At 42.2% G+C, this 27,221-nt stretch overlaps 1 non-coding gene and 1 pseudogene across 1 annotated transcript; both read right to left on the bottom strand.

Moving 5' to 3' along the window:
- Nucleotides 1-654: 654 nt before the first annotated feature.
- LOC121087923 lies at nucleotides 655-21,515 on the bottom strand (annotated as a pseudogene).
- A 4,773-nt stretch (nucleotides 21,516-26,288) lies between these two features.
- Nucleotides 26,289-26,375, bottom strand: LOC121088138. The gene has a single exon (XR_005827844.1). It is a non-coding gene; the product is annotated as a small nucleolar RNA SNORD45 (small nucleolar RNA).
- Between the last annotated feature and the right edge of the window lie 846 nt (nucleotides 26,376-27,221).

Consider the following 27,221-nt stretch of genomic DNA (forward strand, 5'->3'; position numbering starts at 1 on the left):
AGTCACTGTTTAGACAACCATGCGGTTCGATACACTGATATACTGTTCTCAAGTGATTTACACATTCTGTATTTAACTGTATTAATCTGTATTTACTCTGTATTAATCAAGAGAACCAAAGAAATGACACCAAAGAGGAAAGCCAGTAGCACTGCACTAACTCAAAAGAACGTTAACAAAATTTAGACAAACTCCCCAGTGATGGCCAAGAATTAGTCTGTGATACAGCAGGTGGGCAGTGTAACTCCCCTTCATCCAACACAGTAAATACTGTGCTTCAGCAAAAGAAAAGGCTTTCCTAACGCCAGTATTTCTTTCAAGCACAGGAAGAAGAAGCATTAACAACCTTTAAAACTGTGTTTCAAACTATGAAATACCAATGGTGTTGCATAAGAACATAAGAAATAGGTGGGGGGCGGGGGGGCCAGGAAACACAAAAAACTTTCAGAGCTCAGTTCTCTGGCTCCACCACTTAATAAGACAAAAAAAACTCATATGGAAAAGAAAGACACTGCTGAATCCCCTCGCTGACTAAAATCCTCCTGCAGTGCCTACATCACTGAGGAAAAAATAGCTTTCAAAGCAATTCCCCTCCTTACACATTCATGTTTTAACATAACCAGCTTGGGCATTCGTAATGCTGTCCCCCTATGGCTACTTTTTGGTTCTAACAAATCTAGACGCTTCTTGCAAAAGCATTTCAACATCTTTGTTATCCTTGTCTTCTGAACTTGGTTCCCAGTCAGAGTCTTCATCGGTAGGTTCGCACACCTCTTCCTCACCATCTCTAAAGCCGCCATTAAGGTCATACTCATGTGGTTCATCTTTCTGCAGGAGCGGGCTGGAAACTAGGACCATGCGTGGCAATCAGTTAGCTGAGGGGAATGTGCTCGAGCTTGTCTGGACAACAATTAACATGATGAGGCATGTTTGCAGAGCACAGGGGAGTGGGAGATGGATCCTTGGCGCCAAGGAAAGGTAACACCTTGCTGTTAATTGATGGTAGTTAACCACCAATCAGGGATTGCCTAGTATGCAAGGCTTAGCTTCAAGAACCAATCTGTTTAAAATGCACAGCTTCTGAAAGTGTATAAAACCTCGTGCTTCTGTACAATAAATTGACATTTGCTTGCATCAAGCTGCGTCCCGTCTCTTCATTCGCCGCATCCTTCTCCACAGCCCTTTCTCCTGTAGGGACAAAAATGCCATATATTCATGAATAATAAATACAGAACTAAAGAGACCTTGCAGGGGCCATCTAGTTAGCCTCTCTCCTCAGCAGGAGAAAGGCTCAACTAAAGCACTCTATCCAATGCTGACAATTTTGTGTTTGATTTTCAAGACTCTCATGTAAAGCTGTACCATCCCTCTCTGACCACTACTGCAGGGCTTACCAGTCTGATCACTTAAGAAAGTTCTCCTTAGTGGCTTTTCTTCCAGCACTTGGAAAACAGTTGCCAGGCCTCTTCTGATAACATCTTCTGATATCAGAAGAAAACGGTATCAGATAACATCTTCTGACAACTCTCCTTTTCCTGAAGGAGTGGCATACACAATTTTCCTGGTCATCTTCCTGCTACTTCTATACCTAAACAAGGCATCTTTCTTGCCATTTAGCCCCTAGCTCTTGCTAGACAGCTATTCTGACTCTAAATTTTCTGCCTTCACCCATCCATATTTACTTAGGGCTACTTTATACTCTTGCTCTTTGGAATCTGACATGGCTTTGAATTCCCATTCACTTCTTTCCTGAGCTTCAGGTCAGCAAAGACAATCTGCTAGATCACTCGCCTCCTACATTCTCAACTTCAATCTGTGCTGTGTAGTCTGTGCTTCCTTTCTGAACACACGTTAAGGACAAACGCTGAACACTTCTTTCCTGAGCTGGATGCAGCCTACCCCTTTCCCAGTTCAGTCTATTCTATCGCGCTGCTGTCCAATCTGCTGCCTATCCATCTTCTGCACAGCTCACACTTTGTGATTAAATTGCCTTCTCTCTTCCCAGTATGTCACAATACTCTACGTTGGCAGGAATCAAAACTTGGAAACCTCTATTCACAAGAAATGGATGCTGCTCGCTGCATGTTTTTAGGCAGCTTGTCTTGCAGTAGTCTTTTAATTGCTCAGATATGTTGACATGTATAAACCAGTTCCCAGAGACAGGGCAAGCCTGATTTTTGAAGAAGCCTTATCTACCTGACTTGGTAGCATCGATGCAAAGCTGCTGCCATAGCAGCATTGCCTTCTCCTTTTACTTATCGGTAGCTGTGAACCTTTAACAAGTTTATTTCCACTGCTTTGGGACTTTGGCAGATGTGCACAACCATTGCTCTACCAGCCTATGCTACCTCCCTTTTTCTTACAGGCCCACAATTCCTAACTAGCCACAGTCTGTTAATATTCCAGTCATGGTATGCTGCCCTTAAGTCACACCCCTGAGTAAAGCTGTATTTGTTCCTTTTCTTCCCAGCCTCCAGTTTCTGCATTCTTACCTCATTTGGAGATAACCTGTCAATGATCTCATAATGATTTATCTGTTGAGCAGTTCTTATCATATTTTATATGAAACTAGAAATGTGTCTTCTCAGCTACACAACCCAGTCCAATCATCCATGTTTATATTAACCTCAGGTATTTCTTAGCAGCTTCTTGAAACCTCAGGTCAGAGCTCCAGACACTCAAGCTGTGCGTGTGGTGAACAAGCAAGAAGACCAGCACCTGGGTGTAGTCAGATCACATCCTCTGTCAGTTACATTTTTCTGCTAGTGGGAATGTTACTATTCCAGAATTATCTTATGGTCTGATTAACATTTTATACTCTATAGCAAGGTTTTCAAAAGCGCTTACAGCAGCAGTCAATTCCCTCAAAGGTACACAATTTTATGGGTGAACTGGGCTACAGAGGCACCCAATGACTTCCTAGAATAAAGTCAGCCATGTGTGACACAGCCAATACTACAACTGAGAAATATCCTATGGCTAGCAACCTATATAGCACCTAGCAGAAAATCCTGAAAATGTCAGCTGTCAATTTCGGCTGTAATCCCACCCCATATGATGCTTGCTAGTTTACTGTTTACCAGACTTTAGAGGAAAGTAATTATGCCCATGTTTACCCATAACAGCAGAATTTTTTCTAAGAATTACAGACTATAGTCGTGCAGAAGGAATTATGTCTGGAGGGAGAAGTCGAAACAAAGATGCTAAATACATTAAGAACAAAATCTCTCTTCTCAGCCTAAGCCTGTGAGAATAATAAGCCCAAGACCGGATTAACAAAGAAAAACTGCTCTTCATTTTCACAGCACTGCAGGTGGTATTTTACAACAGAAACAGGAATTCTGGAAAAATACTGATTACTTCCATATTTTTCCTACAAATGTATGTGGAGCATACGATGTTGGTTTTCATCCACCAGTGTTTTTAGATTTCAGCAGTGAATGATGCACTTCCATGTCTTCCCACTCCTCTCTTTCTGCTATAGTTTAACTCAGCTCCACAGCCCCTGAAGCTGCTCATTAAGCACAATTCTCCCTTTCCCCTAGTACCATATTTATAAATATGACCTTGAGACATTCCCTGAAATTATCTCCTTCACATGGGGAGAAAAAGCTTGCTGACCACCCCTTTACAAAGGGTTATGTCTGGAAGTGAGCCGATCGGCTTGCTAGAAAACATACACAGAAGTATGCAGGAGAACTCTGCAGACTCCATAGCCACAGCAGGTCATTCATCCAAGTAGCAACATGGCAGTGAAGTCATTCACTAGTGACAATTTAATGACAACACACACTCCAGCCTTTCTTTTCTTTTTTTTTTTTTTCCTTCCTCCCTTACAGCTATTTCCCCGTAATTAGCCTTAGACTGTTTCTCAGAACATAGACCACATTCTCTATTGGCAATTTGTAATCCATCTCGCAGCAATTAGACTATCGATGTTAAAAACTAAACATGGCAAATGTCATGTAGATAGCACCCTTCTTTTCTTGGCTGGTGGAGTTTCAGTGCACTTGAACAGAAATTAATCCTGCTGTGCTTAACAGTGCAGTTGTGCCAAACAGCACGAAATAAAGGCTAATGGAACCTTGCCTGTGTGATCTCGCATGACTCGGTACGACCGCCTCAGACGTGAGCTTGCTGAGTGCAACCTTTTACAAGCTTTGCCCTCAAGAGAACTAAGCAAGCCAGTCAACAAGATATTGAGGGGAAAAAAGAAATTTAAACAATCATTAAATATGAACAGAACTTTAATTAATGAATTCCCTTCTTCCCACTGTGCATGGAATATCATTTTTTCCCTGGTTCATTCTTAGGATGAGGAGTTGAATTTAACAGATTGAATTTCACTTCCATGTCAAAGATTTACACATTTACAAGAGAAGCACTTTTCCATCCATAGCCATGCCTGGCTGACCACCTGCCATGAGCTGCACACACAGGATCTACCATTCTGGTAAGGAAGGTCCTCTTATGAAAGACACAGCTACAATTTTAAACCTTCAAGATTAGCTTTAAACTTCAGATATGCACACAGTCCAGCTTGCTTCATTATTAAAATCTTAACCGCTCGCTGCACTTACAACGCTGCTTACAATTCTTGCCACTCTTTAATGCACATTTCTGCAAGGGAGCGGTGATCAAGATGGGGCTCATACTTGCATCATGGGATGTGGCAAAGCGTACAGCTAACAAATATGCCTCAAAATATGCTAGTGCACAGATACACCCATATCAAGCATTCAGTGACAGCAGAAGTACACACACACACGATAAGGAAATGGGATGGGAAAGACATTCCCGAGTGGAAAGTAGGTCGCAGAACAGAATGGAGGCCAAAACACTTTGTCTAGAAAACTACAGCTATTTGCACTTTACTTTCTCTAGAAAGCAGATCTCTGTTTTGAAGATTTCTGTAGGAAATGCCCAGCCACACCTTGGTGATCTCAAAGAAGACAAGTCAGTTCCCACCTCCACTCGAGATGCAGCAGTTCCACATCCTCATGCCTTGTTCAGGCCAGTGAAAGTAAAGATGGCATATCATCAGGCTTTCAGACTGCTCTTCAACGCTCACTTTTGAATTATTTTAGAAATAACAGGAAGCTTCACATTTGGAAGCCAAACTGAGATACAAGAGATGCCTTGAAACAGAGCTAAAGGAAATTTAAAACTGGAGTCCATGCACCTGCCACATGTAAGTTAATATTATTGGCAGCCGCAAAGCAAGCTAGGTGTACTACTGGTAAATGGAGGAGATACTCATACACAGTATTACAGGTTACATTATCAAGAGAGACTACAGCTTGCCTGTGATACTACATAATCCTCACTGATGTCTAGGAACTAAAGTTCGAAGGATACGTACGTAGTTCACAGGGAACACTGCCCCAGCTGAAAGGCATTACCCTTCTTCGACACTTCAGTCCTAACAAGCCTGTAACATCAATACCTCAGAGTAAATATAAGAAAAGCTCATCACCACATCCACAGATATCTTTTGACATTTATTTAGAGGTCAATGCAATGCAGAAGGAGTATCTCAGTGTTTCAAGAGCAATCAGTCTTCATGGGGTAACCTTAACTAGCTGTGGATGAACTATTGGCTCCTTTCATCCTATTATGAACCCTGTTCAAGGAAGGAAGAATTGACTTGGTCACACATGTCTCTCAAAACATTTGTTTGTTTCGCTACCTGCTTCCAGGGAAGGACAGGTGTGCTCAGCACACAGGAATTCAATTCCAGCACTATGACTTGCAAAAAAGGAAGCAGAGTTTTACTAAAATAACGACTACCTTCTTCTCAGGTAAGTATTATCAAGCATCTCCAGCACCACTAAATGCCCCAAAACCCAAAGCAGATCAGTTGCATCCCATGCTGATGGGCGCATTCACAACATCAGAACATACCATTTTTTGAAGTTTTTGTCGTGCTCTTCTTTCAGGTACTAAAGAAAGAAATGTTATTAGCCAGGACAGAGTACAACCTAGCAATAAGGGTTATTCGGAGAGGTTGCTACAACAGAAGACTGACTTATTAAAAGAAATGCTGCAATGGTTGTGCTGTATTTACAAGTATAAAAACTACTCTGCTGCCCCCAAAAACCTTTTTTTTTGTATTAAATGATTCTTGAAAGATTACGCAGATGAACTGTTCTTACAATTATGAACCATGCCGTCTGTAGACAAACATCATCAGTACTGGTTGGGGTTTTTACAGCAGACAATTGCAGTATTTCAAAGCATTTAAATATTTTACGCCATTGTTTCCATAAATGCAATTTCTCCTTAATAACCATAGAATGGTTTGGGTTGGAAGGGACCTTAGAGGTCATCTAGTTCCACCCCTCCTGCCATGGGCAGGGGTAATGTCATAATCCTGATTTTTTGAAGTAAAATGCATTATCATTACATTTCCCTAACTGTTCTGCTCTAAAGTACTGCTTTTTTGCATTGGGAATTAAATTGGGAAAAAAAAAACCCTTCAAGTCCAATAATTAAGAAAAAGCACAAAAAGAATGCAAAGTACATCTTTGAATTCTCTAAGAACAGACAAAATATAAACAGTATATTCCCCTCTGTTTTTCAACAAGTCTAGTTACTGGAATACAAAAAGACTTTTAGAATAGAATCTCAGATTCAGTTTTAATTATATTCCCTCCAAGCCTCAACAGAACATACATGCTATAGGGATACACACATTTTGCTGTGGGGATGGGAAAAAAAGCTACAGAAAAAAATTACTGCAGTATCCATTTGAAATGTTGAGAAATACTTCAGTATATTCCCTGTTTTCACTGTAATACTCCAGCTCCAAATGGAGGAAGCAGAATAGAGAGATCTGGTAAGACCATGCTATACCATGCTTAGTTTTCAATAAAACCTGTTAAACTCATGAAAACAGCCACTTGCCACCTGGCATTTTTGTCAAATCCTAAGGTATAAAGCATACAAACTATGTCAGCGGTGTCTGACCCAGACCATCTTGTTTCAGTTGAAAAACATTTGAAAAAGTGAATGTAAGTGTGCAGCGGCCAAGCAGCCCTACCTTCCTTATCACAGACAACGGCAACACCGCATGCTCAAGAAGAGCAAGGGTGCGGGGCAATACAGAGCAAGCTGCAAATGCAATGTTACTTTCTCACTTAAAGCATTTTATTCCAAGGTGTTGGCATCCATTACTGGGTTTGGGGGTTTTTCCCCCCCACTTTGAGCTATACTGAACAACTTGGCTTACCTGGAGGTGCACTGTGCTTGTATTCTAGTTTATGCTGTGGATTCTTCCTGCAAAGAAAACAGTAAAAGCTTGATTTGCCACCTTGTTCCACACCTAACAAGAACCTAACAAGTTCGCAAAACTCCTTTGTATTTTGTGAATAATTTTCACTTCTTTTTTAAAATAAAATTCTGTGACCAGTGCCCTTACTGCAGTGTCTCAGCTTACGTAATGTAGGGTGGAAGAAAAAAAAGGGTTCCATAAGAGTTCCTTTTTTTTTCAGCCTTTTTAAAAAAAATAAAAAAGACAGCTGATCAAAACCAAGAGATGAGATAGTTTCCAAACTTGTAAGATGAGATGCATTTGTTCAGCATAATAAGAACTGATCCAATTATTTACTCTCACTAAAACCAAAACCAGAACATAACCTCTGGTGCATAAAGTGCAATGCACACACAGTGCATCACAAGTCTGAGATACCCAGCCGTAACTTCCATATTCTGCAACATAAGGCTAAAAATCAAATAGTTTGGGAAAATTAAAGAAATTGAAAAGAATTGCCTGTCTCAAAGTATCACAGGGAAAGGCCAAAGAAGGACTGTTAAGAGAGTTTACTCATTTCTGCAATATGCTGCTGCAGTCTGGGAAGTTCAATATCAAGTGTGTATGTCTTCTATTAAAAAACAGCATCAATGCAATGAAAATTAAAAATTTAAAGTCAACTTACTCTTTGATCTGCAATAAATGCTCCCCTCATTCAGGCTGCGATCCACGTCATGAACACACTGATTTATCCCACCCCCCAAAGCAGTTATCCAATGCTATTCTAATGTTTTAACTTAGTCCCACTTACACCGTGCTGATCTGTTGTGTTAGTGTATTAGAGCGGCACGTTAAAATTGTTTCAGCTCAATTTACTTCTGTGCAGAAAATTAAAATTAAAAAAAATTCTAACTTTGGAAGAAAACTGGTTCAGTTGTCCTAATTTCTCCTTCTGAAAAAGAATCAACAATTAAAGCCCACTATTTAAGAATGGCATACCATTTGACGTTGCTTGAAACACAAGATTAATTTCTATAACTGCAGAATTTTTTTGATATTTTACAAAATACCCTTGCTGTGAAGACTGCCTTGTAAAACTAGTTGCTTATGTTTTCTTATTCTTCAAAAATAGAATACTCTTCAGTAAGAAAATCTTATTTTTACATCAAATAACTTGTTACACATTCACATACTTGAAGTTGATTTACAGTTTTATAGCTACTGCTATCCCAAAGTGCATTTCATGTGCATTAGAAGGGATAGTTATCTGAATAAAAACATGCAAGTACAGCTTTCTATTAAATACCGTACTGAAACAGAACAGTTGCTTAATCCAGTGTTTTGCAAGTGTTAGTAGCATCAGAGCATTTGATCCCAACTCAAGGCACAGCATTTAGATAACTCAATAATGTATTCCAGTAGTAGCCAACAGATAAAGACAACAAAAATAACATCAAAATCCTTCAAATGGCACCTGTTGCTTTGTGGAAAGAATTATCATTGCTTTGTGGGTGCCTCCTTTCTTCTACCCCAAAAAGAATGAAACACTGTTTAAGAAATGATCAACTAATACAGCACAGGAGTTGACTTATCTGCAAGGAGAGACAGTTTTAGTTTTGGATAGTGTCCACTGTACTCTTGAAAAGTATGTTGGCAATTTCAGGAGCGGTATAAACCTAGATTTCTCGTCCTGAGATGAGAAATTCATCTCACAGATGGTTTTTGAGAAAAGAAACACTTCTTCTGCATTAGTTGAACATAAGATGGCTTTTCCTTAAAAGTTACTCCCATTTTGTTACGCTTTATAAAGAACACGCTCTTTAGGATCATCACGCTTCCAGGGAGAGAGAGAGAAAATGTTTCTGCTCAAGCACAATCTTTAACAGCAGCTGTTAGTTTCAATATGCCCCCACAGAAGGGCTGTTGTCTCAAAATACATCCTTTTGTCCATTGCATCAATTACAAAGCAGTCATTACACTCTGCTAAATACAAGTGTAAAACCTAGATATTGAGAAACAAATGGAACAAAAGGATCTTGTGAAAAAAATCAAAATCAACAGCTGCTAAAAGAAACAGCAGTCAGCCATAAACTGGATTTTCTTGCTGGTACCTAAATTATGCTTTCTAACAAATCAAATACTGACTAAAATAGAGGTTTTGTACAAAATCTTAACAAATATTTTGTCAAAATCTGAACTAAAAGTTACATATCAAGAAGAACATGTAACAATAAATTATTGTTTCTATACAAGAACAGTTTACTACAGGTTGAAAAATGAGGAAGTTTTGATCTCCAGGCCACTGAACAGGTTCCAAAAGTCAAGGCTTCATGTTCACCAGCTGAAATCACAAATACTTTCACAGACCTTGGTGGCATAAAGGTAGCAGTCTGGCGCCAGTAAATTTGGAAAGCCACAGTCAAGATTTAACATCACTATCCTACTGTCAATTTGCAACTCCAGGGGAGAACATTCTTAACCTGTAAAACAAGCAAAGCCATTTTGTACAGTGCTTCTTACCTATAACAAGCCGTTCCATACGGACATTCAGGCCGGTTATCATTGTTATCCTGAGTTACGATCTCTGTTTCATGATTGTCATCGTCATTAGGGTGACTAAACTGCTGAAAGTGAATGGGATTCTTCCTGCAAAAGACAAATATAGATCAAGAACTGACTACTCCATTTAAACAGGAGAAGTGGAGGTAAGAAAGGTGTTACTGAATCAGTGACATTTTCAGCAGTTACAGAAAGAGAAGCTTTTAATGTTTAACTTGATGCAGAATGTAAGACCTGCTTTCAGGATAATTGAAGAAAACTTTTGTTTCAGCAGAGGCCGCAAGAGGTTAAAACTTGAATTCTCCTATTTGCCATCATCAGCTTTACGTTTCAGGCCTCCAACACATACACAATCTACTGATGTAGTCCCATAGCATGAATCTCGCTCCGTGGCTTGCTCCGTCATGACTCCCTCTGGAGTTACCAAGTGCTACACAAACCTCTCGCAAAGTCTGAGCTCAAGCTGCGAGGGCCAACCCATGGCAGCCGAGCAACTGCAGTCCTGAAGCCTTCCCACGCTCTCGGGTGATCACCTGTGAGCTTCAGGCAGTATGTCTCAATCATTACTTCTGTTCCGTATGCAAGTTACTACTCACTTGAACACTTCAAATGCCAGCGTATTATTCCAGAGGGATGAAGTGCTGGGGCCTGAGCAGCAGGCCCTGAGCCAAAGCTGACCTCCAGAAGAACCCGCCAACCCAACCTTAAATATATGTATTTAGTATCCAATCATTAGTGAAATATGCACGGTCATTAGTGAACCATGTATGGCCATTAGCAAAAGATGCACCTTGGATAAACTATAATCATGAGAGAAGACAATGCACATCCTTCCTTGCTTAGAGGCGGGCGGCCAAAGCCATGAATCCAGCTGTTTGGCCTTGTCTGGAAACCAGTGGTTAAAATCCAGTCGATAAAGGGAACTCCCTGGGTTCCTCCCAACCCCTGGCCAGGCTTTGGTGGCATCTGACAGGAGAGTGAAACCAGATGTTTCCGCATTTGGAATTACGTGAGCTTGTTTGTTAATAGTATAAAAGCTGAACCCTCTTGCAGCGACGTTGCAGACCTCACCTACCAGGAGATGCCCTGCGCAGGACTTCCCCGCTGCCGGGACAGGCTCTCCAGATCCTCGTGCAACAGGGGCTCCCCAGCGACTGCGGAGCTGGAGGATGGCAACCTGTTAGGGCAACGGGTGATGTATCTTTCTGAACCACTACAGCTAGCTGTGAATAGTAACAATTAGGTGCATTGCCTTGCTTATCTGTTTTATTGTTTGAATCAGGGTACCGTAGGCTAATCCTTCTGTATGTGCATATTGCCTTATTTTCTGCATTAATTTGAAACAAACAGTGCATCAAGGGTATCTTCTGTATTGGTGTCTGTGTGCTATCTATTGACCCCATCAATTGGCAAAACAATGGAGCAGTCTCCTGGACATTACATTGATTATGCTCTCAGGTTTGCCTTGGCTACCGTGGCATTTTATTTGAAATACCAAATCACAACGATGACAGAAGTTGTACCCTAAGACATAACTCTGTGTGTAGCTGAGCCACACCGATGTTAGTGATGAGAGCACCGTACAAGACAAGGCAGCTATAAACAACATCACTTTGTGAAGAAGTGATGTTAAAAAGAACACAGAAAAATACATTATGACTTCAGGAGAAATTCATGGGGCAGATCAAAAGACACTACAAAAAATTATGTCATAGTGAACATACTGTACTAAAAGCAAATCTACTTTTTCCCTCTGATTTCTTTTAGAGACACTTTTTTTCAAGCATATTTGAAAGCAAGAAAAGTGAGATGTTTTAATAAATGATTTTCCAAAAGATATACACAAAATACTTCAGTGATTTACCACTCATTCCCAGTGTACATAATCAACATCTTTGTGCAAACTGTAAAAGTGAACTGCTTGCCTCAAGCAAGAGCAATGATAACTTTAAACTGCAGAGGGATTACTGCTGTCATTTGCACTTGTTACAGCTGCATTTAGAAACACCAAGCCAGAAGCACGTATGCAGCTAGCGACATACACAGCAGCTTCCTCACTGACCACAACGGGCTCTTACGAACTTTCTAGGGAACAGTCAGTATTATTTTCAGCATTTCAACCAACACCGTAAGAGAAAAAGCGTTTGTTACAGCTTTTGCAAAATGATTACTTAAGCACCGTGAGCCCTGCTAACCATTCAGGCCTCCTTTCAGGCACCGAAAACAGATTAGATATTTAGTATAAATACTTTTACATCTCCATCTGCTTGGTATCTTTCACTCGGGAAACTCAGCAAGCAAGCTACAGATAAACTCTTCCAGGAGCTACTTACCAGAGATCCAGTGTCCCTTAGTCCTATTTACACAGGTGACAGACGCCTCGTTCTGGTTCTGGTCTTTTCTGTTGATTTCTGCAGACTGTAGGGTAAGTAAATACTGTTTCACTAGATATCATTGCAAGGCTGCATTTACCAGTCTTTTATTCTACAAGTTCTCAGAAAACATCACTTCTAACGCCACATTCAGGCTGGCTGCCTACTTCTTTTGCCATTTAAAAATAAATGGGATGAAACCAAGTCATTTTAGAGGCTGCTTGCTTTGTTTTCTAAATGCACAGAGCTAACGTACTAGCAATACTAGCCAGAATTTGAGTTCAGTCATTTGAAACACAATTCATCTTCTCAAAGGGACACAGACGCAGCTAATGCTCTGTGAAATCATTATAATACTTATTCCTACAATAAGATACATGCAGCATCATAGTCATGAAGGAAAGAAGGCCTAAGAGCTGCCAGTTAGCTAACCTATTCTGGTTTAGGTGATAGCCAGTTCCTTTCATGAATTTACTTCAAAAGCTATTTGGCCGATACCAAAGAGCCTTTATTGCAGGAGAGAAAAAAGAAAAAAAAATTGTATAGGAGGAAGCAAGAAAAAGGGAAGGGTCTTGAGGTACGCACCCTATTGCTGGGCCTCAGGATTCTTTGGGCCAGTGGATGATGCTCCTCAAATTATTCATCACCTGTGAAGCACCTTAAACATGTCCTATTTCAGATGCTCAGGACTAGTAACAACATCATAGTTTATCTTACCTTTATGTGGATAATTTATACTTACTCCATTTCTAGATGTTGTGCAACAATACCCAGCAAAATAAATAGAAGCAGAGAAATGCACAGCTAATATTAAGTACACATTATCCCTTCTTGCAAAAATCTTCTTCCTTTTATTAAGAGTTTGGTTTGTTTGAGGGTTTGTTTGGGTTTTTTTTTAATACAAGAGATCTGAGTTGTAAGAGCACAGCACCTTTCACGCTGGAAGCTGCACTCCAAAGTTAGTTTTACAACAAAACCTTGCTGCACAGGAAGACGTTATTAATTTGATCAAAACAAAATCATTAAGCTTTACTCGCACAAAAAATAACCAATTAAAAGCCTATTTTAAGAATAAAGTTTTAGGAGAGTTGCCTTCTCATACACAGAAGCTCTGAATTTGTGACAGAAAATTATGCAAATAAAAATTATGCAAGTAACACTTACAAAGTTCTTCAGAATCAATGCAGTCATCTCCAGCAGCAGCTGAGCATCGCTCAGTGAAATACTCAAGACAGTTTTCATCTATGCAGCTCCCAAAAGCATCTTAAAAGCTTTTTCTAAAACAAATTTAAGTGGTAAGGTCAGAATCCCTGGCTCTTCTTAATCACATGCAGGAGACCCCTGCCATCTCAAGGGCTTATTTTCTCAGCCTACTAAAGAAACTGGTAAGGAAAACATAATGACTCACCAGCACTAGTTATAAAGCCATAGTATTCAAGCCTGAAGTTAACGCCACAAGTCCGTGTAAGATGTTTATAAGTTCTAAACTGTAAGTCTTACTAGAAAACGGGTCTCATAAAAAGACAGATGCAAGTCTGTAGCTGCCAGATTTACAAGCTGAAGGTGAAATGAAAAATACTTCTTTCCATAAACAAAGAGCACAGTATTTAGAAGAATGCACATACAAATCCAAAGGCTGGTTGAGCATGCCCTGCTTTGACAGTTATAGGAAAGATTCACACACACCCAGTCAGCACAGAACTGTACCACAGGCTAGCCAAAGGATAGAATTGTGGACAAAAATTGTGAAATTACAATTTCAGAGATGAGAGTTCAGCTGTACCACACCCCTACTACGCAACTCGAAATGGGGGTTGGGTTTGGATTTGGTTTTTATTTTTAAATCCCTACTCTTCTAACTTCTGAAAAGCGAGCAGCAGACAAGAAAATGAACACAAGACAGTATTCAAAGAGTAAGTTCCTTGACAACAAATATAGTCAGATATAACACAGACAGAGCACTTGCCTCCTAGTGGTAACAGCAGTTTCTTTCGATTTGGAAAAAGCTTCAGACTGCCACAGGAAGAGAATCTCACACTGACGGAAGATAAGAACAAGAATCTTTGCAGAGAGAAGTGTGAATCAAGCTTGACTCTTTCAAAAAGCGGTGTTTTCAAATTCATAAATGAAGAAACTGAGCTATGGGTTACAAAGTTATTTCCTAAACATTTCAGGTATGTGTTAGAGACATCTAATAAAATCAACTAAACTAACATTTCATCTTTTCCATTTGTGCTGTTCAACCACGCACCCACCAAAGGTGCCTGTCATATGCAGAAGACAAGTACCTCTTACTAGGAGTTTACAAAATACGGATTAGTAAACTGAAGAGCATTCAGTTATTGGAAAAACGACATTTTATATGAAACCTCACCTAGAAAGAACACTGTAAGGAAATGTTATGGTTACCAAAGCAGTCCTCATTTAAGACGTTGACTCCTACAGCACATTGTGCTAGAAGACACCTTTCATAAGGTTGATGGAAGGAGACAAAAACCAGCTACTCATCGTACTCAAAAGAGCACTCAAAGCAGCTCCTCTTCCTTAGCAACTCTAAAACACAGGTTTTGCTCTAGGAGAACACTACACAATCAAAAACTGAATACGCTATCAATGCGTTCCTTCAAAGCGTCCATTCACATCACACTTATGCACACTTCTGTCAAGAATACGGGTAACTGCAATGGCTTGCTTTACTGCAACATAGCTATCTCATTGACGCAGAATGACTACTTGGTGGTCTTGCATTAAAAGCACATACAGGACAGACGATAAAGCACCTTTCTTTGCAAACAAGCAGGTTTAGTCTCATCACATTTCCTGAAGACCAAAGCTGATGGTTTTGATACTTCCTATTTACAAATTTCTCCAACAAAATAAGATTTCGTTATGTGCTATTTCAGAGCATTCTTTTCTTCTTATAAAGCAACACTTCCCAAAAGTACTGCCGCAAATGTTTTAGAATAAAGACCCAAGAAGAAACGTGCACATGCAGACTCCTATTGCATGTTACCTGTAACTAAAACTTGCCTTCCAAAACATTAGGAATCCTTCAGCATGTCAGAGCAGTGAATCAGCTTCACCCCCACAGAGGGGAAAACTTGTCTGAGCAAAATGAAGCTGGAGCAAACTAAAGGCTGCATTTGTACTACTGGATCAGCTTGGCTGCCTAATGAACCATGTCCTCCTCATAATCACGAAGCGCAAAAACTGAGATACACGAAGGAATGCTACATGAAAACTGGAAGTCTGATGTGCTCATGAACACAACAGCTTTACGCAGTTATCTGCGGCAACAGGCACACCAAACATACACAAGAACCCATTTACTTGTGCTTGCTTGTTTGCTGAACAACCTAAGTTTTTACTGTCACTCAAGCCCCTTGGGGGAAGAGGTAAAAAATACAAAAGTAGTAACAGTGATAATATTAAAAAAAAAAAAAAAAAAAAATCACAGGACCTCCTGTTTCCTGGATTAGCCTTATCTTTTGTTCTTACAATGTACATAGATTTATGTAGTGCTCAAAATCTTCTCCTAAAGGCAGTTCTCAGGTCACTGGTCACTTGCTACCCTCAGGAACACCTCTAGACACCTATCTTCTCTTCAATATATTAACACATGGCATTACAGATCTTTTCTGGGCAGAAAGAACTAGCAGGAGACCAGGCACTCAGCACTGGGGTTTTTGGGATCTTGCTGGAACATTTGTATCGCACAAAACATTTGTATGACAGATTGTGAATTGAGAGGATATGAGTAGCAGAAAAGAAAAAAAAATCATCCCTCAATTGAAGTATCACCAAAGACACTGACCAGATAAGGGTTCACAGGGAGTTTATAACTGTGACTTGTTCTGGTTTTAAGAGGGGACTGAATGCTTAAAAAATAAAAAATAATTTAAAAAAATGGTGCAGATTGGCCAAGTTACAAAAGAAGTAATTCTCCATTATTTAAGGATAACAAATAATAAGCATTTTAAATAGTCAGATCACAAAGCATACAATTAACTTCATCTTTCATAAAAGTTTCAGCTGCAAATAAGCCTATGTTGGGCATTTCAGTCATTTACATCTCTTCTCCCTGCCGGTACATGTACTGTACACACAGGGGGGGTTATTTCTTTCCTTTTTAAAGTGGACCTTTGTTTCTTATTTCCTAGAACTCTGCATCGTTTAATCTGCTGAAGTACATCATCCCTTGTTTAGGTTATATTGGAAGTTAGCAAGACATCCTGGCTCCTCCTTTTATACTTTTAAAATTCTTGCTATGCCATTGGTTTCTCATCAGTCCCCATTTACCAAAAGATTTCTTTCAAATCAAAGCTTGTAACAACTTTACTGTTTTCGGTAGCTAATACAGTACTTCTTAACAAGCTAGCTTAAGCTGGGTTTATTTTTGCTTCACCTGTAACAGCCTGTTCCATACACGCAAGGTGGCCTCTTACGCTTGTTCTGTTTGGAGCTTTCTGAAGTATCTGCACTTCTGGTTGAATCAGAAATCTGTCTTGTAATCCAGATTTGCATCAGGCTCAAGAGTCCCTTCCTGGGCACCAAAAGATCAGGAAGTCCTGCCCAGCGAGCCTGTTGGCTTGCAGAACCAGTCATCTGCTCTTTGTTTACTGTTTCCTCAATTCTATTTCCTTTACTGGAGATCTGACCTACTCTTTAGACAATTTACTATGCCGCTGCCTATCTTTTCTTCCCAGAGAACTTCCAGGGGTTTTTGTTCCAGTCTTGCCATTCCCTGCCATCTTTCTCATGGTATTCTCAAGAGGAAATCCAGATGCATTCTGTGGAACAAGGTTCCATTTTGAAGGACCTGAAAATGTACACTCTTCAGAACTAAAAGCTTTAAGGTCAAACTCTGCCTCATCATTCCTGTTTTCACAGTGAGAGAATCATAGTAGAGCCCAGCTGGAAAGGACCTTGATAGAGATTAAAACCAGCCCCGTGGGCACATATTAGCTTGGGGCTCATCGTTAGCCAGCAGATGTGTTACACTTGAACAAAAGGTTAGATGATGGAAGTGTAAAGAACTCTAGTAGGTAACAGAAACTAAACAACAGACTGCTAATGTATGCAAAGGTAATCAGGAAATTTAGGTAACTGCCCAATAAGATGAAAAGTACATCCTGAAGAAGCGCCAGAGGGAGGAGGTTATGATAATGAATTTTTGGAAACCTTACGTATTTGCATGACTTTGTACAATAAATATCTGTCGGCTTGTTGAAACAGCGTGCAAGTTAGGAGTAGCGATCCCCCTTGCACCCAACGCTGCAATAAACATACCTCTTTGTAACTGCCCTCGAGTTGTACAGTTCGATTCCACGTATCAGATTGGCGACCCAGGTGAGACCCTCTCTGCCCGGCTGTAGGACCTGCTGAGGACGGGACTCCTCTGGGTGCCCCCAAGGTTTCTCAGGAGGACTCCCCTACTCACCTAGATGACTGCGAGGACAGACAGGGACCATCATCGGTGGACCAGGTATGTCGCAGTTGGGTTGGGGATACCTGTAAGTTGTGAGGAGATGTCCTACGTGAGGTAAAGGGCGCTGGTGCTTGCCCCTGGAAAGGCTGGGGGTGGGAATTCGGGTGCTCTCCTCGCTGCGGTAGCGGGAAGGGGCCTCTCGAGGGGTAACAGGTTTCCTCCCGAGTGGTGTGTTTTGGCCAATTTGGGTTCTCTTCAAGAATGTCTTTTGGCCATTTTGTCATCTGTTGTAAAATTCGGTACCGTGTATTAGTTGAGACCTCTTGTTGATATTTGACGTTCTGGGGTGGCATAACGGTGTTTGAGGTCGGAATGTCCATCATAAAATGGTATTGTTGCTATCTATCCGAGTAGCAGAGTGAGTGTGTAACGGGCCCTTTTGTGCGAGTGTTTTGTGCAACTGAGACATAGCTCAGCTACAAAGCGAGTGCTGAAACCTGCAACTTGTGATAATTTTTATTATTTACTGTATTGCATAAAGGTGAAATGGGAGGTCAACAGAGTGGGGAAAGAGTGGACATGAGCCCTTTGGGTTGTATTTTGGCTCACTGGAAGAATACAGGAGGACCGCAGGGTGGGAGTGTGAGGGAAAGGGTTAAAGCAGTTTTAGTAGGTCTAATTGCTTAAGGATTACCTAGATTGTTGTTGATAAATAATGCTTTGTTTTACTAACTATTGCGTAAATTAACTGAAGCAAGGAGTCTACAGCTCCTCCTGAAGGACAGTTTGTGATGAGAACTAGCTAAAACCAACTCTATAGTCTGGACAAAGACCAAGGAGCAACTGAGTCTGGCAAAGAGAGAAGGTTCAGAGTGAGGAAGACTACCAAGCCTTCATCCCCATGACCCCCATGACCAGCAAGAGGCACTACGCAAACGCAGTTGGGAGGGACATATGGAAATGACTTCTTGGAACTAATTTTAATATGAAGCAGGGCTAGGTTATGAATATGTATAGGTATATTTGGAAATCTTATGTATATGCAACATTTGCTTATATAAATTGAGGCAAGTTGTTGCCCCTGGCGCACACGGCTTTGGTGGGACTACCCCTGGTGCTGCCCAGCGCTGAATAAACATACCTACTTTACAATCTGACAAAGATTGTGGAGTCTGATTCCACACGTCAAGCAAACATTGATAAAATATGATAATCAATGGTGGCCTTTATACATCTTAGAAGATCAGGAAATTGTAACACCTCACTACAGTTAATGCTGTTTTTAAGATGACAAGGGAAATGGGACGACGCATGCAGATTTGTTTTTCACATTGAGAAGCCATACAGAGTGTGGCAGAAGGAGCGTGGGATTAATATAGCACCACCTGATCCTTTGACTTTGGCTCTAGAAAAGGACAAGGAAAAACTGAGACCGAAACTAGAAAGATGTTCTTGTTGAAGTTTTTTGTGTAATATAGGATCGCTGTGTCTTGTAAAGACAGAGCCTCAGGCTGTGGCTCCTCCTGGGGTGAAGCGTATTGGGAGATAAAAACTTGCACTAATGTAGGACCTGAGGCGGGGGCGGGGGTCAAGGACCCCAGGGAAGGTGTTGCCATTTGTCGGAACGGAGGGAAGAAGCAGTCACTCAATATGAGAGATCAGCATACTTCGTTTATTGAGATACGATTACATATTTTATAGCAGTTATAATTAGGTCATACATATTGCAAAAGTTAAGCTCCTCATTGGCTGGCCACCTAAAAGGTCAACCTCCGTCAGCACTCTTTGTTTCTGGGCATAGTTCTCATTTCTTTAACCATAAGTTCCTTGTTCTTACTTCACCAAAGATAACAAGGACAGAGTGTCCTTGTGAACCGTTAGCTTTCACGTAAGCTGTCTTCGATACTTCTTAAGATCTTGATGACTCAACATTCCGATGTTAACATGCCCTTGCTCAGCTAACCAATTCTCCACAATTCCCCCGTTTTCTTTTTGGACAAGGAAGGATTGGGTAACACGTTCAAATAATTTTCGGATACAAGAAAGAATACAAGGTAACAAAAGCAATAATAAAGCAATAAACAGCAATACAGATAAACCCTGTTTTAACAAGTCTCTTAACCATCCATTTATGCCTAAAGAAGCAAACCAAGAATCTATGCCTGATGAACCTTCTTTGACATGATGCATACGATTTCTTAACTCTTCTAACTGTCGATGAATACTTTGTGAATGATCAGAAAGATTTAGGCAACACATGCCTTCAAAATCCTGACATCCATGCCCATTTGCCAAAAGCAAAAAATCTATAGCAGCTCTATTTTGCAAGATTGCGTGGCGTAAGCTATCAACATCAGTGGCAAGACCTGATAAAATGTCTGTTGTAGAATTAAATTGTTTCACTGCCCAGCAAGCTAGAGTCTTTATTTTAGCCCAATTCGCAGCTGCTGCGCCACCAGGAAGGAAAAATGAAAGAGCTACAGTTCCAGTTAATTTTATGCCTACAAATCATCTGCTAATTGGCTAAGCTCTAAAGGGTTACATTTTCATACGTCCTTCTACTTGCGGTTTCTGCGGATAGCTAGCTACATTTTTTTATTTTTTTTTTTTTTTCTCTCTCTTGTCTACGCGAATTCCTCAAAGTTATTTACAACATTAGGCACAAGGTCAGTGCTTTTCTCAGCTTCCTTATCAGCATGCCTCAGCACAGCTGCAAGGCCTGCTTCAGCTAACTTACGCTAACTTTGTTTCACAAAGATCTTTAAGGGAGTCATGGCCGTGATCACACAGCCAGTTACACGCTCGAGTAATTTTCAAATACAAAAGAGAGCACAGCTTAAACATACGAGTGCAATGCTAACAATTATTACTATAAGCAACACACTTCACAACAGCCCTTTAAACTACCAGAAGACCGCCCAAATAATAGAGCACCATAACTTTGTCCATTAATTATCAGAGGTCCTCGGACACGAGTTGCAATTTTTTTTGTGTTCGGTTGTCAATTAATGTTGTATCTACTGCTGTTGCCAGGTCCAGGCCGAGGCTCCCTTGGGTGGCGGGTTGTAACACGGTGTCTGTCGATAAGAGTTGGTCATGTCTCCTGGAGGGGGTGTCGTGAAGGTGACAGGAGTCGCGATTGGGGTCGATGCGCTGCGGCTCCTCGCGCTCGGTTTCTCGTTTCCCGTCTGCCGACAGACGTTGGTCTTGTGGGTTCCTTGCTGACAATTTCGGCACCACACTTGCGCACGGAAGGGGGCAAAAGGCAGTCAGGCGAAGGAGTAGCACTTGCTTGCTGCACAGAGGGCACTCTGGTAGAAGCCGTACCGTCTAGCCTCTCAGCTGCAGCAGCAGCAACTTTTTGTTCAGCTTTATGCATAGTGATAGTATTTATAACTGTCCGCCACGGTTTCATTAATTTCTTTGCTGTTTTTTCCTCACTTATAACAGCATCGAATAATTTATCCCCTAGCTTTCGCCATTCACTTTCCTCAAAAACTGTATTAGGATCTGCAAAAAAATCCCCTGACCACGCCATAGCTTAATAAGTCAGGAAGTTCCTTTTTCAGATCTATCCCCTCAGTGCCCCGCTTTTCTAAAAAGCATTCGAGCAAATTATACGCCGCTTGTCTGCTCATACCTCAATTAGCACTATTGCAGCCTTTGCAGACTTCGGCGGCGCGTAGCAGGCGGGGCCAGCCTCTATAGGTGCTCCCCGGACGCGGGGAAAATATCCCTTTCGCCTCCTGCGCTGCTTACAGGACCGCACTCAACTTCTCCGCCGACCGTGGCTCCCGGACTCCGCTATCGGGTCGCCGGTCTCGGACTCCGCTATCGGGTCGCCGAGGATCCTATGTCCCTGGTCCCGTTCCTTGTCCCTGTTCGGGCGCCAATTTGTTGCCATTTGTCGGAACGGAGGGAAGAAGCAGTCACTCAATATGAGAGATCAGCATACTTCGTTTATTGAGATACGATTACATATTTTATAGCAGTTATAATTAGGTCATACATATTGCAAAAGTTAAGCTCCTCATTGGCTGGCCACCTAAAAGGTCAACCTCCGTCAGCACTCTTTGTTTCTGGGCATAGTTCTCATTTCTTTAACCATAAGTTCCTTGTTCTTACTTCACCAAAGATAACAAGGACAGAGTGTCTTTGTGAACCATTAGTTTTCACATAAGCTGTCTTCGATACTTCTTAAGATCTTGATGACTCAACATTCCGATGTTAACATGCCCTTGCTCAGCTAACCAATTCTCCACAGGAAGGGTTAAAGTCTTGGGGTGAGTTTGCACAAAGCCCCACACCCGCTGGGAGGTGCGGCTGAGCCAGGCTGGCCGCATGGCAGGCTGGTTGCTGGCAAAGGCACCACAGGTAAGGACACAGACTTAAAGCAGCACGGAGCAGATTTGCGTTCAGGGTTCGAAAGGGTTAAAGCAGAGGTGCTGTTGCAGAGGCAGGCACTTGTGCCTGCTGCAGAGCAGGGAGCATCTCCTGCCCCGAATCCTTCCAGTGCGAGGAGGTGGGGGTCGCTGTTGCTGACACCAGAGCTGAAGGACCTGACAATGTCACCCCAAGGGCCGCAGCATTGGCAGCACGACAGGGCCGGGAACTGGCCCCTTCGGGGCACGCAGTGGGGGGCGGGGGGCGGGCGGGAATAAAGGCGAATCTGTGATGGGGAGATTTAGATGCTTGGAAGTCGGTTGTGAGAAGACTATCAGGATGACCCAACAGGAGGAGAAAAAGGGGTTGATTGTTCCTGGGTAATCGCCATGTAGAGAAGCTGACAGAAGCAGCACTGGACGTGCACAGCAGGTCAGAGAAGGAAAGCCGGGTCGTGCTGTGGTCACAGCTACGGCGGCGGCTTCGGGAAAAGTGAAAACTGGCAGAGGGGACTAAGGTGAGAAGACGAGGCAGAGGGCAGAGGAGGATGCCTGGCAGAGGTGAAAGAGCGAACCCTGCCCTGCGGGGCCCGGATCAGTGGGCACATCGTAGGGAAGTGGGCACGGGGCAGCCAGATTGCCCAAAGCTGAAGAACCATCAGGGGGTTCCGGTGACTGCATCAGAACCAGACTGAGAGGCCTGGGGAACCCGCCCTAGGCGGGTCCACTGGTTAAATTAAAGCTGGGGACTAGAGAAAAAGGAGGTGGGATTTTTAGTGAATACAAAACCAACTTATTTGGTGTTAAACTTCAGCGAGAAAAGAATTTATTACAGTTGTGGGAGCTACTGGCCGCCAGGAAAAAGCATTGTGAAACCCTCTGAAGTACAAATTAAGAAAAAAAAAAATCAGAATGCCATTTCACCAAAATCTTTAACCAGGTATATCCGGGAGTAAATTCCAGGTAAGGCGAAAAATGCTTTACCTGTTACAGCAGAAATGAAAAGGGGGGGGGCCTGCCCAGTTCGGGCAAAACAGTATCCCTTGGTCAGCAGGGCTGTGGGGGATATTGGCACAAAAACTGAAATAAAAACGCACTCTGTAGTAGTTCTACTACCAATGTAAATCTGTGTGTTTTGCCATGGCAGCGACTTGTTATGGGATGCGCAGATGAAACTCTGCATTGACAACAAAGTACAAGGAATAAGGTTGGTCAGGTGCCTCCTACCACAGCCAAGGGCAAGACTGGGTTGGCCTCTGTGTTTGCCACCAAGAAGAATCTTGAATTCTGCTGTTGGCTGCAAGCCAGTAGGTACCGAGTGGTGGGAACATGTACCATGGCCAGACCTTGATGTGAGGAATGGCCCCTGCTGTTATAAGAGGGTCACCCAGGAAGGAAGAACATCACAAGACCCATTGGGGCACTGACTCATAGTATAAATATTTAGACTGACAAAATTGTAGGGAGAACATGAATCAAATGGGGACAATTGGAGAAGAAAAATTATCCAGGGCAACAGTGACAAACTGATTTCTCAGAACTCCCAAGAAAAGGGGGGGTCTTGATACCTGCTGGTCATGACGGATGCCTTTTTAGGGTGGCCAGAAACACACCCTTGCTGAACCAATAAAGCTAAAGTAGTAACCAAAGCACTATTGTAAGAAATAGTACCATGATTTGGGGTTCCAGCAGTAATCTCATCAGACTGGGGGCATTAGCAAAAAAGGTTGCACTTGCTGTCCAATATTCAGCAGTGGGTACAATCCGCAGCCGCAGAAATGTTAAGGGAAGGAACATCAGGAATACTATCTCAAGAAATAAGGGAATTAATAGGCAAAACCAGCCTCACCACTCAGTTTGAAAAACATCACCAGGCTTGGTGACAACTAGTAAACTTCACCTACAACCCACAAACAGGAGCAAACTGAAGCATATGTGCTCCCAATTAGTGCAGCAAAAGAACAGGCAATCTTTCCCCGTTGCGACACTAGGAGCCATACACCAGAAAGTCACCGTCACACCCCTAGGCCATAATGTTTGGGCAAGTTATGGTCCGACCAAAGGCAAGTGGCAGTCAATGAACATGGAAGTATGTATCCCCCAGGGAACATCTGGGATACATCTGTGAAAACGCAGTAATAGAGAATGAAGATCTGTGTTTAGGTATCAAAAAGGCTATGCGTGCTTTTGAAATGTTTCCACATATAAAGCCCGCCACAAGTATTTTATGTAGGAAATGGATGCACATGTGATACAACTTCTTCTGGTAACAAGAGTATCGATAATTGTCATGAATGGCAAATGGTACTAAATTTTCGTATGTGTAATTTTACCAGAATTGTAGGCTGTGACTTTGATTATGTTGTGTCTTGTAACTACAGACAGTTAATTGGAACTGATTATACCCTGTATCATGATATAACCTAAAGTTACAAATAGGCATGAACATTAGCCTCTCAAAGCAATGCTTAGACACACCCAACATAGAAAGACTGGTCCAAGAAATAAACAGAACGGGCCCAACACACGCTTCTGACAGGGAGAAACGTGACTCTGAAAATATAAAATCCATCTTAAGCCGATGCAGAACAATTGGGAGAACATCACTGGTGGGGACACCTTTGCAGGCCATTCCCCCAAAGCAACACAATTATTCTACTATTTAATACATCCCATGTTAAGTCATGTTGGAAGGAATGATCCTGCTATCTCTCTTAAACGTCTGTCTGTGGTATAAACCAAGTATCATAGTCAGAAGAACACAAATAATGTGATCAATGATGCATGTCTACCAAAACCCTTTGTCTTCAGAACTTGACAAAAGACTTCCCAAGTCCTAAGAAAAGGCGGGAATGAAACAGAGCAAGGTCCTTGAAAGATTATTTGGGATGAGTTTGTACCATGCTCTGGGGGATGCTCTGTTTATGTTGAGATACAACAGAGACGGCACAGCCTGTTCTGTTCCGCTGATGCTACTGAAGTAAGAGACAGGAGAAATGTACTCTGAGCAATCTAGCAGTCATAAATAAAGATAAGGTGGGCATCTGAAGGAGATGAGAAGGGCCATGAGTCAGGAGGTTTTGCAAGCGTCCAGCCAAAGAACGGAACGACCACCCAAAAGTCTCCCCAAAAGACAATTCTAGAAGACTCCACCTCAAGCTCCGCCTAAACCCCATCTATTATGAATATGATGATTAGATGTCAAAATCAAATTAATATGTATGTAAAGATGTGTTGTAACCTCTCGTGGAAAACTGTATAAATTACCTGACTTTTCACTGAAAACTTTGGGGCTAGTTTGTCTGGTGCGAACCGGCTAGCTCCCCAGCATTGCAACAAAATAAATACCTTTGCTGCTTAAAGACAAAATTCATCTCTGAGCAGTTACTCTGTGCCCGTTTTGGCATCACCCTCCTAGGAGGAACTGCAGAGCTGTGGACTTTCAGCAACACCGGGGGGCACAACGCTTGGCCAGCCTGGAAATGTTCAGGAGGCTCTCAGCAGTAGAAACCGTTCTGACTTTACATCGCAAGGCTGACCACACTTGCGAGTTTTCTTTTGCATGCTCACACCTGCAAGCCAAACAGTAACAGCTGCACACACAGCAGAGCAATTGCTCAGCACACCTACACCAACAGAGCTCTTCCTAAAGCACACCCGTGGAGCCACTCATACCCCAAGTCAACATCTACAGCAGAACCTGGCCACAAGCTTTGACACAATGTCATTCTGGGGTCAAACTGATGCACACCAAAAAATTAGTAAAACACACCTCCTTCTCTGCCACGTCAGGTATCGTGCTCCCTTCAGTTGAGCTGTAACTGTTACGATTATTCCAAATGCAAAGCCAAACAGAGGAAAATATAACCAAGCATGCTCCTTAAAAAGCAACTCTGCACAGGGCAACTGTTCACTGCGTGAGACCAAGGGATGATGTGACCACAGCCCTTCAAACTTTCGGGGATGCCTAGGCGGGACTAAACGGTGCTTGCAAACAAAGAACATCGCCTGCTCGTTAAGACAGGCTGGTCAAGTTTTACCACCCAAACTCTACATCACCATTTGCCAACCCTGTCCAGCTTTGGGTCGCCAGAGCCCACACTCAGTTCACTTGAAAGCATCTTCCTAGTATGCAGTATCAAGCTCAGAACCTGTACCCTCCCTGATGCCTACGTGGAAGAAAACTCAAACTGTGCCCCCTTCTCCTTAAGCTGGGTTACAGCTTGTGACAGGAATTTCATCCCACCTGCTTGGAAAACCTCCAAGGCTGCAGCTGAAGGGAACTGGAGTTCCCCTGCGTCTCAGAGTAATTCTAGAGCTAAAGTGGGTGACAGGACATCAGCTCTAGATCAGACGATACATGCCAGCACTCACCACTGACCCAGGGTGGCAAACCTCCTTCTGTCCTACCCAAAGGTTTCAAACCCAACACACTGTCTTCCTACGGGCAGGAAGCTTTTCATTTTTTACTTTTTAACTTTTTACGAATTTATAATTCGTAACACCATTAACGCATCCTTGAGACGGGACTACAGATACATTATGCAGACCACCAAGCCTGCCGTTTGGAAGTGCTGGAGCCTTATACGGTGAGAAAATTTTTTCTTGGTACAACAGAGCGAGCAATGGTGAATATATAAGACTGAGACAGGGTCCTTTTCCTCGAGGGAAAAGCATGCAACACATCAGCTCAATTGTTGAAAACAGACGGGTCAGAATTCTCAGAAAAAGCAACCCCTAACTCTTTAACAAGAAAAATGAAGGTCATTCTCTTAATAAAAGCACAGCTGTGCTGAAAAACACAATGTACTCACCTGTCCTCCTCCCAGATGAAGGCGTATAAGCAACATGTTTCTCTGGAAATGACACGCTTAGGGCATCAGGTTTTCTTACCCCATCCTTTCCATGGCATCACTTTTAAAAAACACCAAGAAAAGTTCAGTTGTGGTGTTGGCTTGGGAGATTCCCATGCCTGGGGGAGTGAGGAATTCCACAGTAGTAAGTGCCTCTTTGGACACAGACTTTCCTGAAGGTGCTCCCCGCTCCAGACAACTCCCTGGACCCCGAGTGGCACGTACTGGTGCAAGGAGGAAAAGAACGTCAGGGAACAGACCAGAGAAACATTAGGGAAAGGCGAGGGGGGGGGGGGGGCGGGGGGGGGGGGGGGGATGAGAAGAAGAAAAAACTAAAAAGAGACTGGTTACAGATGAGGACAGAGATGTAAAGGA

The sequence above is a fragment of the Falco naumanni genome, chromosome 4 (assembly GCF_017639655.2).
Source record: "Falco naumanni isolate bFalNau1 chromosome 4, bFalNau1.pat, whole genome shotgun sequence".
Taxonomy (NCBI): domain Eukaryota; kingdom Metazoa; phylum Chordata; class Aves; order Falconiformes; family Falconidae; genus Falco; species Falco naumanni.